The sequence below is a fragment of the Chiloscyllium punctatum genome, chromosome 15 (assembly GCF_047496795.1).
Source record: "Chiloscyllium punctatum isolate Juve2018m chromosome 15, sChiPun1.3, whole genome shotgun sequence".
Taxonomy (NCBI): Eukaryota; Metazoa; Chordata; class Chondrichthyes; order Orectolobiformes; family Hemiscylliidae; genus Chiloscyllium; species Chiloscyllium punctatum.
The window spans coordinates 74,690,287-74,698,756 of NC_092753.1; positions in this window are offsets into that span (position 1 = coordinate 74,690,287).

The following is an 8,470-nucleotide window of genomic DNA, read 5'->3' on the forward strand; positions in this document are numbered from 1 at the left end:
TCAATGGGGGAGCACTTTGGGGCCAGTGATCATAATTCTAATACTTTTGAAATAGTGATGGAAAAGGACAGACCAGATCTAAATGTTAAAGTTCTAAATTGGAGGAAGACTAATTTTGATGGTATTAGGCAAGAACCTTCAAAAGCTGACTGGGGGCAGATGTTCACAAGTAAAAGGACGGCTGGAAAATGAGAAGCCTTCAAAAATGTGATAACAAGAGTCCAGAGACAGTATGTTCCTGTTAGGGTGAAAGGAAAGGCTGGTAGGTATAGGGAATGCTGGATGACTGGAGAAATTGAGGTTTCGGTCAAGAAAAAGAAGGAAGCATATGTCAGGTATAGAAAGGAGAGATTGAGTAAATCCTTAGAGGAGTATAAAGGCAGTAGAATTATACTTACGATGGAAATCAGGAGGGTAAAAAGGGGACACGAGAAAGCTTTCGCAAATAGGGTTAAGGAGAAGGTTACCTCAGAGTACAATGGGATCTTGTTCAGATGAACCAATGGGCCAAGGAGTTGCAGATGGAGCTTAACTTAGATAAATGTGAGGTGCTGCAATTTGGAAAGGCAAATCAGGGCAGGGCATACACACTTAATGGTCAGGTCTTGGGGAGTGTTGCTGAACAAAGACACCTTGGAGTGCAGATTCAAAGTTCCTTGAAAGTGGAGTCTCAGGTAGATAGGATAGTGAAGAAGGTGTTTGGTATGCTTTCCTGTATTGGTCAGAGCATTGAGTATAGGAGTTGGGAGGTGGTATTGTGGCTGTACAGGACATTGGTTAGGCCACTTTTGGAATATTGTGTACAGTTCTGGTCTCCATCCTATATGGATGTGGTGAAACTTGAAAGGGTTCAGAAAAGATTTACAAGGATGTTGCTGTTTGTCTGTTTTGTGAAGCGGAGGTGAAGTAAATAATCTACAAGCCTTTCACAAGCCCACTTCACAACTAATGTTTCTTTCATTGTCATTGCATATCTCTACTTAACTTCTGTTAGTGAACAAGATGCATGGTCAATTGGTCTGCACTTTCAATCTCTCTATATCTGAAGAGAGTAGCTCCCAATCTTTTCAGAGATAGATCTGCAGCAATGATAAAGAGAAGCTCTAATTCATAGTGAGCTGGAATATCAAGTGATATCAACACTCCTTTGATTTTCTCAAAAGAAGTGCATCACAGTGGCTCAGTGGTAACCACTACTGCCTTACAGTGCCAGGGACCCAGCTTTGATTCCATCCTTGGGTGACGGACATTGTGGAGTTTGCATATACTCCTCATTTCTGCAGGGTGCTCCCACAGTCCAAAGATGTGCAAGTTAGGTGGATTGGCCATGCAAAATTAACCATAGTGTCCAAGGATGTACAGGATAAATGGATTAGCCATGGGAAATGCAGGATTACAGAGATGGGGGTCAGTCTGGGTAGGATGATCTTTGGAGGGGTGGTGTGGACCTGATAGGCCAAATGGCCAGCTTCCACATTGTAGGGATTCTACAAAGTCTGTTATGGTTCCTCCAAGCACCATCCATTGGCCTGTCACAACAGCTGATGTAGTGGTTCATTTCACTGGGTCAGTTGGGAAAGAACTTCCTAATATTGTTTCCAATACCCATGAATCTCTGGAGCTCAGACATGTTGTGAGGAGCAGAAACTTCCTGGTAGTTTTCTTCTGTGCATCAACTGTTTGCATCCGGAATGTGCTCAAGGAGCTTGACTGTTTAGCTGTGAGAATTCAAATTTGATTTTGATTATAAGTTCTGCTTCCTCTAGGCATCATGCCAAAGCTCACAATTTAGTGTCATGTACTGTCTGAATGGACTTCGGGACCATGACAATATCAACATGACATACAACTCCTTCAGGATACTTCAGGTTATCCCATGGGATTTCTGGCACTGAAGTTATGCCAAAATGTAACCTGTTGAATGACAACCTCCCAAACAGAGTTATGAAGGTTGTGGTCAACTTTGACTATTTATTGATGAGTCATTATCGAAAACCACTACTTGCTTCTAGCTTTTTGCCAATTCATTTTTAAAAATCAACTTAGATAAGTTTTCTTCACAGATGAAGGAACCAGTTGTGTCATGACAACTGGAATACTAGAGCCTCAGACTAAAATCCCAGAGACAAGTGCTCAAATCTCATCATGACAGATAGTGAAATTTGAATTGAGTTAACCTAATCTGGAATTTAATCTAATCTAATGATGACCATATATCCATTGTTGCTTGTGTTAAAAGCTCATCTGATTAATTAATGTCCTTTTGGGAAGGAAATCTATTGCCCTTATCAGGTCAGGTGTACATGAGGCCAATGTAATTAACTCTTAGCCAATCTCTGAAATGGCTTAGCTATGCTGAAAACATAACAAGTTTTTAGAAATGTGGAAAACCACTTCCAACCAAATTGGTTGAATCTTAAAGAATACAGTACCTAGACTGAGTCTGCGGCACTTAGGGAGGGAACATACAAAAGGGAAAAATGTTCTTTAATTGATCCTCACCAATCTGCCTGCTACAGATGGGTCTTTCCATAGCAGTATCGGTTAAGAGTGAGCACTGTATAGTCTTTGTGGAGAAAAAAGTCTTACTTTCACATTGACAATACTTCATATTATGTTGTGTGGAATGAAGGAAGCCTCTCCACTGCATGGAGTCACACCTGATACATAGGAAGATGGTTGAGGTTATTAGAAGTCAGTCATCTCAGCTCCACGACATCTCTGCAGGAGTTCCTTCGGGTAATGGCCTTAGCCCAACCATCTTCAGCTGCTTCATTATTGGCCTTCCCTCCATCATAAGGACAGACGTGGTGATGTTTACTGATCATTGTGCAATGCTCAGCAACATTTGTGACTCCTCAGATGCTGAAGCAGTTCATGTCTAAATGCAGCAAAACCTGGACAATATCCAGGCTTTGGTTGAAAAGCGGCAAGCAACATTAGCACCCCATAAATTGCAGTCAATGACCATTTCCAGTAGGAGATAATCTAACCACCGCCCCTTGACAATCAAGGCTGTTTCCATCACTGAATTTCCCATTATCAACATCCCAAGAATGCCGTTGACCAGAAACAAAAACTGGACTCACCACATAAATATTATGACTACAAAAGCAGGTCAGAAGCTAGGAATCCTGCAACAAGTAACTCACTTCCTGACTCCCCAAAGCGTGACCACCATCTACAAGGCACATGTCAGGAGAATGATAGAAAACTCCCCTCTTGCCTGGATGGGTGCAGCTCCAACAACACACAAGAAGCTTGACACCATCGAGGACAATACAGCCTGCTTGATTGGCACCTCAAACATCTCTGATGCTCCACAGCTGCAGAGTGTACCATCTACAAGATGCACTACAGAAATTCACCAAAGTTTCCCGAGACAACCCCTTCCAAACCCACAACCATTTCCATTTAAAAGGGCAAGGACAAAGATACATAGGAACAACACCACTCAAAGTCCCCTTCCAATCACCATCTTGACTTGGACATATATTGCTGTTCCTTCAGGATCATTGGGTCAAACATTTGGAACTCCTTCCCTAAGAGCATTGTGGGTTTACCTACAGCACAAAGACTGCAGAAGTTCAAACAGGCAGCTCACTACCACCTTCTCAGGGACAACTAGGGTTGAGTAATAAATGTTGTCCATCCAGTAATACACAAGTCCCATAGGCGAATAGAAAAACTAATCCACCTGGAGTAACTTATTGTTGCTCCAACAGCAGGAAGTGCGGGAGCATCAAGAAGGATAACAACCGGGGGCTGCTGGCAATATATTGGGGCAGCAGCTGAACCTGAGACCATACACATGCAGTGTCTCCCACCTGCCATCTCCTCTGACCAAAGAAATAGGACTCTGTGGTGGGTTGATAAGGTAAGTTAATTGGTTAAACATTTACTTTATCTTCTATTAATTGGTTAATTGAATAAGACCATAGCAGAGACGTATTGGAAATTATTTAACTCAAATTTGTATATATTAATTAAATGGATAGAGATGGCTGGACAGATGATATGCAGTAGCTGTATGATGTGGGAGCCGGCTGATCTCATTGTGAATGGCAGTGACCACATCTACAGCAAGCGTTGGTTGCTGGAAGAACTCTGGATCAGAATTGATGATCTGGAATCTATGCTTCAAACACTGCAACACATCCGGGAGGGGGAGAGTTACCTGGATGCTTTGTTTCAGGAGGGAGTCGCATCTGGTAGATTAAGTAATTCAAATTCAGTTAGTAATCAGGGACAACAGGGTTTGACTGGAAGTGAGGCTGGTAGAGGGATTCTGAATTCAGGAGAGGAGGAGCCTCAGCTTTTGACCTTATCCGTATGAGATGTTTGCTCCCTGTGTGGATGAGGAAAAGGGCTGCGGGGAAGATAGGCTGGATCACCATGGCTCCATGCTGCAGAAGGCCATTCAAGAGGGGGAGCAAAAAGACCAGTGGTAGTTATAGAGAATTCTTTAATTAGAGGGACAGATAGTATCCTATGCAAGCTGGACAGGGAGTCCTGCATGATGTGTTGCCTGCCCGGTACCAGGGTGCAGGACATCTCCATCTGGCTTGAAAGGATATTGGAGCGGGAGGGGGAGGATCCAGTTGTTGTGGTCCACATTGGGACTAACAACATAGGCAAGGGTAGGATGGAGGACCTGTTTGGAGATTATTGAGCATTAGGGACGAAATTAAGGAACAGGTCCTCAAGGGTCATAATCTCCGAATTACTGTCGGAACCTCATGCAATTGGCTTAGGGACAAGAAACTTAGGGAAGAAAACACATAGCTAAGGGAGTAGTGTGGGAAAGAGGGGTTTCCATTTCATGGGACATTAGCATCAGTTTTGGAACCAGTGGGATTTGTACTGATGGGACAGGTCTCCACCTGAACCGATCTGGAACCAGTGTTCAAGCGAAAAGGATGAATAGGGTGGTCCCTAGGACTTTAAACTTGTGAGTCGGGGGTAAGGGAAAGGGAAAGCAACAGGAAGTATGGTGATAAATGAAAAGGTAAGTAGCAGTTTGTATGTATACAGGAGGGTTTAAGTTCAAGGCTGTGTAGATCTGCATATAGATTGATTGAGCCAGCTCGGTCAGGGTAGCCTTCAGGATGTGTACATTGAGTGTATCCATGATACTTTTCTTGAACAGCATGTAATGGAACCTACGAGGGAGCTTTCCTAGATCTGGTCCTATGTAATGAGACAGAAATAATTAATGACCTTGTAGCCGGAGATCCTCTGGGAAAGAGTGATCACAGTATGGTTGAATTTAAAATACAGCTGGATAGTGTGAAGATAAAATCCAATACCAGAATCCTGTGCTTGATTAAGGTGGACTATTATAGAATGAGGAAGGACCTGGCTAAAGTAGACTGGAAACAAAGACTTTATGGTGTGACAGTTGATGAGCAGTGGAGGGCCTTCAAAAAAACTTTTCAAAGTCCTCAGCAAGAGAATATTCCTGTGAGAAGGAAGGACTGTAAGAGGAGGGGTAATCTGCCATGGGTGCCTGAGGAATAAGGCAGGCTATCAAAGTGAAAGAGAAGGCATACAAAGTGGCCAAGAAAAAGTAGGAATCTAGAAGATCGGGAAAACTTTAAAGGTCAATAGAAAGCCACAAAAGGAGCTATAAAGAAAAGTAAGATAGAGTATGAGAAAAAAAAACTAGCACAGAATATAAAGAGAGATAGCAAATGTTTCTATAAGTATATAAAATGAAGAAGAGTGGCTAAAGTAAATGTTGGTCCTTTAGAAGATGAGAAGGGGCAGTTAGTTATGGGATATGATGAAATGGCTGAGGCATTGAACTTTGCATCAGTCTTCACAGTAGAGAATACTAATAACAAGATTAGAGTGGTGCTGGAAAAGCACAGCAGGTCAGGCAGCATCTGAGGAGTAGGAAAATCGACGTTTCGGGCAAAATCCCCTCATCAGGAATGCCAATAATGTGCCAGTCAGTGTCAAAGAGACAAAGGTAGGTGAGGACCTGGAAACAATTATTATTATGGAAGAGCTGGTGTAAGCTCATGGAGCTAAGGATAGATAAGTCTCCTAGCCCTGATGGAATGCATCCCAGGGTACTAAAAGAGATGGTGGGAGAAGTAGTGGACTGGCGGTAATTTTCTAAAATTTGCTGGTCTCTGGAGCAGTTGCAGCAGATTGGAAAATAGCAAATGTGATGTCACTGTTGAAAAAGGGAAGTGGACAAAAGATGTGGAATTATAGACCAGTAAGCTTAACCTCTGTAGTGGGGAGATGCTTGTGTCTATTATCAAGGAAGAAATAGTAGGATATCTTGAAAGAAATTGTCCCACTGTACAGACACAGCATGAGTTCATGAAGGGCAGGTCATGCTTCACAAATGTTTTGGAATTCTATGAAGGCATTTCAAGCAAGGTGGACAATGGGGTAGATGTGGTGTACCTACATTTCCAAAAGGCTTTTGATGAGGGGCTGCACATGAGGCTGCTGTATAAGATGAGGATGCATGGTGCATGGTGTTATGGGTGGAGTATTAGCATGGATAGAGGATTGTTTGACTGACAGGGAGCAAAGAGTGGGGATAAATGAGTGCTATTCTGGCTGGCAATCAGAGACTAGTGGTGTGCCTCAGGGATCGGTGTTGGGACCACTATTATTTACAATTTATATTGATAATTTGGAGTTGGGGACGACATTTACGGTGTCAAAAGTTGCCAATGACAATAAGATGAGTGGCAGAGCAAAGTGTGCAGAGGACTGTGAAACTTTGCAGAGGAACATAGATACATTGAGTGAGTGAGTGGGCAAAGGTCTGGCAGATGGAATACAATGTTAGTAAATCGTACATTTTGGTAGGAGTAACAACAAAATAGATTAATACTCGAATGGTAAAAAGTTGCAGCATGCTGCTATACAGAGGGACCTGGGTGTCTTTGTGCATTAATCATAGAAGGTTGGTCTGCAGGTACAACACATAATTAAGAAGGCAGATGAAACTTTGTTGTTCATTGTTAAAGGGGTTGAGTTTAAAAGCAGAGAGGTAATGTTACAGCTGTACAGGATGCTGGTGAAGCCACACCTGGAGTACTGTGTGCAGATTTGGTCTCCTTACTTATGAAAGGATACACTGGCACTGGAGTGGGTTCAGAGGATGTTCACTAGGTTGATGCCAGGGTTGAGGGTGTTGACTTATGAGGCTGAGTAGATTGGGATTATATTCATTGGAATTCAGAAGAATGAGGGGGGATGTTACAGAAATATATAAAATTATGAAGGGAATTGATAAAATAGAAATAGGATGTTTCCACTGGTAGGTGAGACTAGGGCAACAGGGCATAGCCTCAAGATTAGAGGTAATAGGTTTAGATCTGAACTGAGAAGGAACTTCTTCACCCAGAGGGTTGATAATCTATGGAATTCCTTGCCCAGGAAAGTGAAGATACATACTTTTATTTTGAAAAATAAAGGAATTAAGGGATATGGTGAAAATGAGGGTAGGTGGAGCTGAGTCCACAAAAAGATTAGCCATGATCTTATTGAATCGTGGGGCAGACTCAAAGGGCCAGATGGCCTACTCCTGCTCCTAGTTCTTATGTTCTTATATTCTCATTATCTTTACGATATATTTCTTGTGTTTCTTGTTGCAATAGATATTCAGTTTCATATATTTTCAAATGGTTATTGCCCAGTTACCAGATTAGATTAGATTACTTACAGTGTGGAAACAGGCCCTTCAGCCCAACAAGTCCACACCGCCCCGCCGAAGCGCAACCCACCCATTCCCCTACATCTACCCCTTACCTAACACTACGGGCAATTTAGCATGGCCAATTCACCTGACCTGCACATCTTTGGACTGTGGGAGGAAACCGGAGCACCCGGAGGAAACCCACGCAGACACGGGGAGAATGTGCAAACTCCACACAGAGAGTCGCCTGAGGTGGGAATTGAACCCGGGTCTCTGGAGCTGTGAGGCAGCAGTGCTAACCACTGTGCCACGTTTCTCAAAGCAAGTATATGGAACACCATGTTACTGAAAATGAGACATATATGACAGAATCAAGCAGTATAAAAATAATTGGCATGTGATCCACAACTGTCTATTTTGTAACAATGTAAAAGTTGAACTTTACCATTCTGTATGAAGTAACACTTCATACCACACACATCAGATATAACATTGCAGAACCATCACTGAAAGAGGGATAACATTGCAGTTGACAAATGTACAGAGGCAGTTTCTAATAGCAAGGTGATGATTGCCATGTCATACAAACATGTTGACATGAAATATGCATAGGTGCCAGATTTTAATCATATTATAAATATATAGCCATTTTGTATTGAAGTGGAATGTTATGATATCCTTTTCTGATATGTCTCATGCTGGCATTAAAGAGAGAATACTTTTATGATAATAGAGAAGTACATTCTTCCATTTATTTTCAAGTCTAACAGCAATGTGATATTGTATAATTCATAATTATTT